This window comes from Pituophis catenifer, unplaced genomic scaffold (genome assembly GCF_029215685.1).
Source record: "Pituophis catenifer annectens isolate HBS135680 unplaced genomic scaffold, rPitCat1.0.hap2 SCAF_1, whole genome shotgun sequence".
Lineage (NCBI taxonomy): Eukaryota > Metazoa > Chordata > Lepidosauria > Squamata > Colubridae > Pituophis > Pituophis catenifer.
The window spans coordinates 26,983,563-26,994,802 of NW_027256881.1; positions in this window are offsets into that span (position 1 = coordinate 26,983,563).

The window sequence follows — 11,240 nt, forward strand, 5'->3', positions numbered from 1 at the left end:
CTGAAGAAAGTGTATCAAAGAGGTTGCTAAGAGTTGACACCAATTTGATAGTATGTAATCAATCAATTTTAAAACCAAAATATATGCCTTACCAGTGAACTATAAATCTTCTCTACCCCTGGCCTCCAAACTTCATCTATATGTATGAATTGTGAAGTTGTTATACTGACATCTGCAGGACATGTGGCTCAGACGAGAGCCTGGAAGAGAGATTGTGAAATCTGATGGACCCGACTACCATATTCATCTTTGCAAACTGTAACAGGCTGTATTCATATAATAATGAGTCAGATTACCAGATCTGGTAATATGACCAGATTCTGGGGTTTAGCACAGATAGGCAAGCCCTGCTTTTAGAATAACGGTATCTATGTCTTCTAAAATAGAAGTAATTGTCACATATAAATACCTGACCTCATGCCCAGGCCAGGAGACAGGGGGCTGGTGAGATCGATCCCCAGGGTCCACCCTAACTCATTGACCCCTCCTTACCTTAGCCCTGCCCCACTGGTACTTAAGGTCCAGCCATGCGGTCCAGAGCCAGTTCCAGTACAGCATCTGTAAGGAAGAGACATATTATGAATAAAGGCTTCTGATTAAATGAATACCTGTGTGATGGAGTTATTGGGCTCGATCCTTGAACACCTTTAACAATATTGTAGCAGAGGATGGTTGAATAGCCCAAATTATTCCAGGATATGCCAAGGAACTCCAAGCCAACAGCAACAACGAACAGAGTGAATACCAGAGCATTCACTAAGAAAATGGCAGAACAACTACTGTCGGCATGCAAGGGGAGGTGCCAGAGACGAGCGACCAGCTTTCCAACCCAGGCACCCCAACCAGATGCGGTGAGGTAGGAGAGAAACCCGAAAGCCCAGCATGCGAGGAGAACGACTTTAAAAGAAAACTCCTCAAAGTCATAAACTCAGCCCTGACCAACACAGACCTCATTGCGGAACTTCGGAGCCTAGTTGAGGACTGCAAAGCAGAGAGTGAGGAAGATGAGGGCGAGCCAGACTACACCACCGAAGACGCGGTAAGAAATTATTGCCCCTGCCAGAGACCCACCAAAAAGGCCGAAAAAGAATTCGCGCCCTTTTCGCGGTGGCCATCTTGGACGGTGACGTCACCAAAGATGGCTGACCAATCACCAATAGATTCCCGAGATTTAAATCTCATGGCGGGAATCGGGGCCTACACTGAAGCAACCACCCAGAACCATGGCGATGATTGGGACCACCCAAAACCAAAGCCCACGAGCTCGCCTACTGAGCTCGAGATCGATGGGGCCATAAAACTACTCACTGCGGCCTTCGGAGACAAAATAAAGTTACCAGACGCATACTCCAGCACCCCACGAAGGCCCAAAGGAACCACCGACCCGAGGGGAACCGGCATCGGCGCCTACCCAGGAGGACCAACCACCGCGACGTGGGCCCAACACCAGCCGCGACCCACAGGGGGCCCACCCATACCAGCACCGGGACCAGTGACGGAGTAACGAGGGCAATGGGACTACTCACCAGACCGACAACCAGGACCAAGACCCACGGAACCATTGGCGGGCATGGGACTCGGCCCAACCCCAGGACACAGCCTCCCACAGGACCTCCGATCTTCTCAGCCGACCCACACAGCTTTCCGGGGATCCAGACGGTGATCCGAAGGCCCTTCGAGCATGCAAGGCCAGCCAAGGACGAGCCGAAGGCCCATCTGGATGAATGGGGCCTTCACCCGGGAGCTACAGGAACGAGCTCCTCACTCCACGGCTGATGGGCTAGAATGGAGCCTGGGCATGCGCAGAATCCACCTACAAGAGAAAGAGAATGAAACATAGAGACAAGTCAGTACAAGAACATAGAAGCAAGTCAGTACAGACTCGCAACAGTCATCCCCCTGCCTTATTGCGAGTTTCCATATGCACAAAACCATGGACAGCGATCCCCCTGAAAGGCCATGGACTTTTGACTTAGATTGCATGCACCACAAGGCATACTACATATTAATTGCTAGTATTTCCCCCAGCATTTACCCTAGCATTAGCCACCACCTAACAGTCTCAGAGATGATACACAAAATGCACAGCCTATTCTAGCGTAGTAACCACCACCAGGCTCTCTAGGGAGTTCCACTCAGCCAAGCTCAAGGCAGGAGCCTCTATGAGTGAACGCTTATTATCATTAAATGCCACTAGGGCTGAACTAACACAAAGGGGGGAAATCATAAGCGAGAGAAGCATGATCAGTATCATTGTCAATTCCCTGGACCCCAGCTGGGACAGTTTCATCACACAATTAGAAGGTCTCAGCCTAGAAAGACTTACACTAGAGACACTAACCAACAAACTCATTGCTGAGGATAGTCTAAGGAAGGACCGTTCACTAAGCCGCAGGGAGCAGAGACCAACAAGAAGAATGGAATTCCAGAATAGGAGCCACAATACGACAGAATGTTTCCTCTGCGGTTCAAAAAACCACTATAAGAGGGATTGCCCTAGAAATGTGAGGGACAGGGATCGAACACATCGTAGGGATAGGCCAGAGCACAAGGCAAGATTTCCTGACAGGCATTCGCCCGACAACAGACACAGACGTAGAGATTCCCCCAGTCCCAGAGGTAGAAGAGGTTACAGGGATAGCTCCAGGGAGAGCCAAACCCACTGTATGGACTGGGGGACCAGGAACATCCCACTGATCAGAGCAAGAAAGAGGGCATGTGGCTATTAGATTCAGGGGCCACCAATCATATCATATACAATCAAAAATCACTAACCTCATTCACCAAGGAAAGCTTCATAATAAAGGTGGCGAACCAAAATAATGTCCAAGTAACAGGAAAGGGAAACACATATGTGCCAGGGATAGGAGTAATAGAGGGGGTACTACTCGTACAAAATATACCCTATAACATACTTACCACCCTAAAGCTGAGCAGGGACAACAACGTTGAGGTAACATTTAAGAAAGGAGAAGTGCACATAATCAGGGGAGGCAAAAGTGTGGGGAGGACCGCAGTTAGGGGAGGCCTACCATATTTTCACCCAGACAGCGACACACACCCAAGGGTGAACACCAACCTAAAGGTTAAGTCAGACACCACAGATAGCGGAGACAAAGAAGGCAACAGTAAGGAAGTAGAGGGGGTTAGCCACGAACACACACACAACGACCCAAGTGATTACGAGTCACCTGACAAGAGGAAACCATCAGTAGGGAAGCTAGTACATGACAATTGTGCACACTTATTGCATAGGAAGTTAGGACATATTAGCTTTCCAGTTATACAGTAAATGATGGAATGCTCCGAAGGCATAAAAATAAAAAACTGTGAGAACTACCTCGAGTGTTCTGTTTGCAAATGCTCAAAACTAAAAACAAAACCCAGGCCAAAGAAATCGGTATGCACCACCAATTCCATCTTTCAATTCATACACATGGACCTAGTGGGACCACTAAGACCATCCATTAAGTACAAAAAAAGGTTTTTTCTAACCATAGTTGACGACTTCAGTCGTTATGGTTTTGTATACACCCTAAAACATAAAAATGAAGCATTCCAAAATTTCAAGGAATTCTATGCAAGGGTAGAAACGCAACACAACACTAAGATCAAGCAGATAATGACAGACTGCGGGTCTGAATTTCTGTCAAGTGACTTCTCACACTGGTTGAAAACACGTGGGGTATTACACTACACTTCTTCTCCGTTCTCCGCCTTCCAGAATGGCATCGTAGAACGAAAAAATGGAACACTGCAAACCATGATGAGGTGCGCACTAGAGGATGCGGGGTTAGGGCAACACTTCTGGTCAGAAGCACTCATATACTCAAATTACACATTAAACAGACTATGGTCCAGCGTGTTAAACAAAACTCCATATGAGTTAATGTACCAGAGAAAGCCACAGGTAGCACACCTGCATGTATTTGGGGTTACGGCTGATGTACACCTCCCCAGGCAATTACGACGCAAGGGCGACAAAGTATCTAGGAGATTGAGGTTTATGGGGTATGAACCGGGGACAAAGGGATTCAGGTTCATAGATAGTAACAACAAATTAGTAATATCCCGAACAGCTGTTTTCCATGAGAACGCCAACTGGTCTAAAATACACCTCAATGAGGTGTTTCCCAATAAGGAGAGGCCCAAAGACATCCTAGAGGGGGCAGAACACACTACAGAAGGGAACATAGAACAGGGAAAGGCCAAACCAAAGAAACAGGAGATACAAGTTAAGAGAGTGGAAAGAAAACCACCCCAACATTAAGCTGGACTCACTCACAGAGAAGGAGGCCAGATACCTACATGACACTGAGACACCACCAGCCAGACCAATTAGGGCAAGCAGGGGTAAAGCATCAAAGAAACTAGAGGACTATGTCCTATCTATGCACACTAATCAACTAACCCCCAACACATACGATGACGTGTTAAGGTTACCAGAGGAGGAAAGGGCTAAATGGGAACAGGCCATGGAACAGGAGATGAATAGTCTAAGGGAGCTAAAAGTATACATCCCTTCCGAAGTCCCAAAGGATAAGACACCCATTGGCACCAGGTGGGTCTACAAAATTAAGACATTGGAGAATAACAAAGTCTTATACAAGTCCAGACTAGTAGCGCAGGGGTTCGCTCAAAAGTACCCAGAAGACTACACAGAGACATATTCCCCCACAGTCAGGGCCGAGAGTGTAAAGTGTGCCCTGGTGATAGCATCTATACTAAGCCTAGAAGTCCATCAATTCGATGTACAAACCGCTTACCTACACGCTGAGCTTGATAAGGAGATTTATGTAAGAGCTCCTCCCAGCAAAAACACAACAAAGGGAGAAACCTGGATTTTAAATAGAAGTTTGTATGGACTGAAACAGTCAGGGAAGCGTTGGTACGAGTGCTTATCCAAAATCTTAAGGTCTATGGGATTCTCAGCCATCTCAGCGGACAATTGCTTCTTCATTAAGAAGGTAAATAATTCCATTGAATACGTTCTGGTATATGTGGACGATATATTATACATCAGTGACCAGGCTAGCAAATGCAATAATTTTGCTGATGAGTTGGGGAAACATTTCTCACTAAAAATATTGGGTAAAGTCGACAAATACTTAGGGGTACAGATCACAAAAACTGACAAAGGCTTCCAGCTTTCACAAAAGGACAAAATATTAGAACTCTTACAGAAATGCAATATGGTTAATGCCAAAACTTGTGAGCCACCAATGCAACCGGACTTGTTAAAGGATATGTATAATGAAGCGGAAGCATTCAAGGACAATACACTTTATAGATCCACCACAGGGTCACTACTGGACATTGCGAACTGGACAAGGCCCGACATCGCCTTGCCAGTTAACCTATTATCCCGACAGGTAGGTAACCCCACCATGTACCATTGGGAGGCTATCAAAAGGGTACTGAGGTATCTGAAGCACAGTGCTGATGCTTGCCTATCTCTGGAGCCCGAAGCATCCACAAAACCTACACTAACCTGCTACGCTGACGCTGATTGGGCTGGGGACGTGAAAAGTAGAAAGAGCACATCAGGCTACATGTTCTTCCTCAACAACAGCCTAGTACATTGGTACTGTTGTGGCCCCGCCCTCTGAGCCTGTCCCATCGGAGGAAGAAAGCTCCGAGCATGAGGAAGAGGAGTCAGCCAGGCCTCCCTCTCCAGGCCCCTCCCCTCTGGCATTGTCTCAGGTGCTGGCTGAGGGAGAGGAGATTAGCAGGGAGACAGGTGGCTCGGATCAGAGTGACGGAGAAACATCATTCCTGGACGCACGCCTTAGGAGGTGTGCTAGGGATTAGAACTGAGTCACTGGACCACACCCCAGAGACTATATAATAGAGGGTGGTGGTCAGTGATCCTTGTGACGAACAAAACTAACCTTGGATAGTCACTAAAGCCTCGTTCGGAACTGCTGAGAGAAATATTTATTGTTGTCGGACATTTGGAAGCTGAGTATTTATCTTTCTGTTTTTCTGTGAAAATAAAGGCACTTGGCAGACGGTGTGTCTATCGCTGCCAAGTTGGAGATAAAGAAACTGGGTGTGTTCCAAAGTGTTTCCTTAACCCTCGGCTGGCTGTGTTTGTGTGTGTGTGTGGACGGGGACAGATCAGGTACACAGGTAAACAGAACCTCTACGACAGAAGCCGAGTACATATGCCTATCCAAAGCCGCCAACAACCTGGTCTGGTTTGACGACCTACTCACCAACGTTTGAGTCAAACCCATCTACCCAATCACTATCCACGAGGACAATAAAGCTGCCATTGAAATATCGAGAGTTGATGCAGTGGGCCAGAGGTGGAGACACATCAACATCAAACACAAGCATGTCAGGCAATTTTCCAACATTGGGTTCATAGAAGTCATACACTGTGACACCGAAGAACAGACAGCCGACATACTAACAAAACCTTTACAAAATAAACAGCATGCATACCTAACATCCAAATTGGGCATTCTCTCATAGGTAATCCATAGCCACTCAGGTCAGGCATTTAGAGGGGGTTTTGTCACATATAAATACCTGATCTCATGCCCAGGCCAGGAGACAGGGGGCTGGTGAGATTGATCCCCAGGGTCCACCCTAACTCATTGACCACTCCTTACCTTAGCCTTGCCCCACTGGTACTTAAGGTCCAGCCATGAGGTCCAGAGCCAGTTCCAGTACAGCACCTGTAAGGAAGAGACATATTATGAATAAAGACTTCTGATTAAATGAATACCTGTGTGATGGAGTTATTGGGCTTGATCCTTGAACACCTTTAACAGTAATATACTACATTAGTTCTCTTTCCTGAAATGTATTTCATGGGAAAGAGAAAGAAATTCTAGTATTTGCTCAGAGGAATTTATCTTTTTAAAGATAAAATGCAATGGCCTATGTTAAGGATATTGTTGTTGTGTTACCAACCAGCAGAGTGTAGAGCACAGAGAAACATTGCTGAGAGCAATGAATAAGAGATGTGCAAACTGGTTTATCAAAAGTTTACTTTATAGTGAAAAAACAGTCTCAAAGTCTTTTAAATCAATCCAAGTCTTTGCCAGTTAAATCAGTCCAGTGATACAAAAATGGATATAGCTAAATTACAACCCTTCTTGGGTCTAGTATTGTCCCTAACAGACATTTTCTTATTTTTACAATACTTAGCTATATGCCCTTTAGCCCGACAAGCAAAACAACGTTTTACAAAATAGGCAGTTGAATACATTTTTTCTTCTTTTGGTTGTTGCACTCTCAACTGATCCCTTTCTTGTCTTCTTTTGGATTCTTCCAATAACCTACCAGTTATGCCAGCCAATGTCAGTTCATCTCTGGACAAAACCTCTAACGAAGAAACATAGTCGTCATAACTATCATCCAAAGAAGAAAGAATTATATAAACTTGTTGTAGTTCTGAGAAAACAAGTTCCTTTTCATGCAGCTCCTGGAAAATTCTGGTCATGGATTCCAAATGAGCCATCATATCTCCACTTTTAAGAAGATGTTGTTTAAATAATTTCCATGTGAGATAAATATGAGCACCCACAGAGTCACGAACATATAGTCTCTTCAACTTGGTCCAACACCTAGCAGCAGACTCTTCGCCATGAATATGGACAAGCTGCTGGTCACCCAGTGTTAGTCCAATAATGCAAAGAGCTCGTTCATTGTCTCTGTTAAACTTGGCTAATTTCTTCACATCTTCCTCATCAGCAGGATCCCATGCTGTTATATCTGGTGGATTATTAACTATGTCCCACAGTCCTTCTCTACGCAAAAGTAGATTACATTTTGTAGACCAGGATACATAGTTTGTTCCATCCAGCCGGGTTATCATGGAAAAATTTGCTGCTTCACTTGGATTGTATATCACAAACACAGTTTGTACTATTCACATTAACTCTCAGTTTAGCTCTTAACAATCCTAGTTAGTTCTGGTTGGCTCTGGGCTCATAACCAATGTTAAGGATATTGTTGTGTTACCAACCATCAGAGTGTAGAGCACAGAGAAACGTTGCTGAGAGCAATGAATAAGAGATGTGCAAACTGGTTTATCAAAAGTTTACTTTATAGTGAAAAAACAGTCTCATAGTCTTTTAAATCAATCCAAGTCTTTGCCAGTTAAATCAGTCCAGCGATACAAAAATCTTACCACACAAACAGTAGTTGGTTAGAATAACAAACTCACTCTGGTTCACAAACCACGATGGTAGCAGATCCATCCAACAATGATAGCACAATGGTAGCAACTCCTCACACAATGGTAGCTTATCATCAACTGAATACGTTACAGTACCTTTCTTAAATACATTTACAACTAATGATTATCTAATTACAGCATGACTCAGCATTACAATGAATCAGCAGTAAAACTTTAAAGTCACACAATACATATCCATGTTAAAGTTACAGAACACATATATTGCCTGGACAACTTGTTAGGCTTAAACCATATCCTAACATCCTATGATAGTTTGATCTCCTTATGTACTTGCTTGATATTAAGCTTATTTTAAACTTTCCCTAGAGAAAGTTTGCATCTTTCAGCATTTTTGGATCAGCTACCTGCACAGTGTATCTGGATAAGCAAATTAGTTCTGTGTAATTAATTTTATAGCTACTATTTTCCCAAATAAAGAATGCAGAAATGTTGTTAACTCATTCACAAGCATATGCAGAATGTCAGTTTTAGGCCCATATATGATTTTTAATCAAAGGGGGCAAAAGTCAACATTAGTCATTATGGTTATTAAATAAGAACATGATCTTATATATACATATTAAGAAATGTGAACTTCAATCAGTGGATCTTATTCCTAAATGTATATAAAATTGAAGACTTATAATTTCAATTTAGAAGTAAATAATTTGCATCCTGATCTATCAAGTATTCTCTAGATGTTTTGGATTATGTCTGCCTTGTCTGATAGCTAGCAGTAGTCTAATACATCTACAGCTAGTCAGATTGGAAGACTATTTTAAGGCGTGATTTTATTTCAAGTGTTTCAAATCCCCAAAGTGCTTTTTCAGGAGGCAACTGGACTTTGTTTTTTCTTTTGAAGACGTTTTGCTTCTCATCGTCTGCAATGGATGGGAGTAGGAATGGATTTCTGAAAATCCAGATAAAATTTCTGGATTTCCAGAGAAAAAACAAGAAAGTCCAGTTCCCTCCTAAAAAAGCACCTTTGGGATAACTGTGACCTGGATGACTGAGAATCTTTACAGACTTTTAGCTATACAAGTGTTTCAAATGTTTAAAGTGTGGTCAATCATTTCAAATCACTTGTATTTTTCACATGTAACTATGCAAATACAAATACATCACAGCAGATGGCAGCATCCAAGGCACCTTAGATGATCCCCAAAAAGCTAAACACAGCAAGACCTTGTCAATACAGGGAATCATTAGCAATTGCCTCATTTAGTCATTTAGTAACTAGCAGTTGCCTCATCATGTAACTAGCAGTTACAACGGTGATGAAAAAGTAACTTTACAGCCATTCCTCACATTTAGAATTTTCACAGGTATGTAAATCAAAGGAAAGCTGAAATAAAACCACAGTTTCAAGTAACAACCACTCAGTGACCGAGTTGCCAGTCCCAACTGTGATTGTCTAGCGAGATCCCCCCCCAAAAAAACATGTTGACCACTAGATGGCAGCAAGAGCTAGCACAGGCCAGGTTGACATGATATAGTCAGCTAGAGTTGGCTAGCTTGTGGTTTCATGCATTGTGGAAAGTACTTTTCACGTACTTCTCATCCTATATTATTAGTTAAATATATTAGAATTAAATCCATTAATTCTAATTTGCCAGGGAAGAAAAGAAAGAACAGTAACGTTGGTTGAGGAGCTATTATTTTCATTAATAATGGCCTAATCTTCAGTGTGAAAATGTTAGAAGCTTCCAGAAAATCCCACTATACAAGACCAACCGCTTTAAATTAGGATTTTTCAATTTGGGCTACAAAAATCCAAATGACTGTTAGATCATTATTTTGCAAAAACTTTTTGAAGTGTTTATTGAAAGTATCCCTCTTTTATCAGCTTGGTACCTGGTGTCATCTAACACTAAATATTCAGTTTTCTTCTTTTCCCGTTTCTTATTTTACAATGCTACTTGAATTTTTTTGGGGGGAAAACCTCCTTACTGTAAAATAAGGAGCAGAGGATTATTCACTTGAAAACCAGACTTTGGGGAGCTTTTTCCTCTACCACCACTTTTATCCCCAGAAGCATTCTGTGAGATAAATTGATTTTAAAAAACCAGACTGGTTTCTTTTGTGTTACTGCTGCTTTATTTTGCCTTCCTACATTTTTATATTGGGATGCTATTTCATAAAATTTTGTTATACTTTAATGTTGTTGTTCTTGAGCAAAATCTGATAGAGAGTGGACAGAAACTAATTTTAGAGTGCAGATCAAATTCCTGCCAGACTAGCTTAGCGTCAGTGAAGGGGCTAACATCCTAATCGGAGATATTCAATCTTTCTCTTCCTTTCCTGAGCTATGCCCTCCTGGTGCTCTTGAACTTTATGGCAGGCACAATTCCTTCACAAATAAACTCACACACCTATGCACTTAGCTGAAAATATATTTCTTACAATCACAGCAAAGCCTAAAGAATAGTGATTATCCATAAATTATTATTTTTTAAATCATAACTATAGATCTTCTATTCTTAATCTGATGGTTTTGCAGACACAACAAACCTAAGCTATAATGCAAGAGTCTGATTCTAAATGCATTGCCACTCAACTCCTTCCCTAACTTCATGCTTTCTAGATTCATGGCATGGTTGTCCCAAGAGAATGAAGGTTGTGGTCCATCACCGCTGGGATGGTCCAGGTCCACTATACCCCCCCACCCCCATGTATCTCCAATGAGACTAATTTGTTGGCATGGGGAGCCACTCTCACAGTCCCTCAAGACAGGATTGGGGCTCTAGAACAGTTGCCCCTTCTCAATGTTACAGGACTTGACAGTTTCTATCGAGATGGAAGCAAAAAAGATGCAAATAAATAAATAAATAAATCTATCAGTCCTTCGTGCAATCTAATGATCGTCTGGATTCGTGCAGCTCGGATCGGGAAGCCCTAACGTTTCATGCCATATTTTCCATCGCTGTTGGCCCTGGGAAAACGATCGTGATATTGATGCAAACGATTTCAAGCGGAGAATATATATATTCTATATTCTAAAGCAGTGGTCCACGAACCACTGGTGGTCCGCGAGAAAATTTTGGTG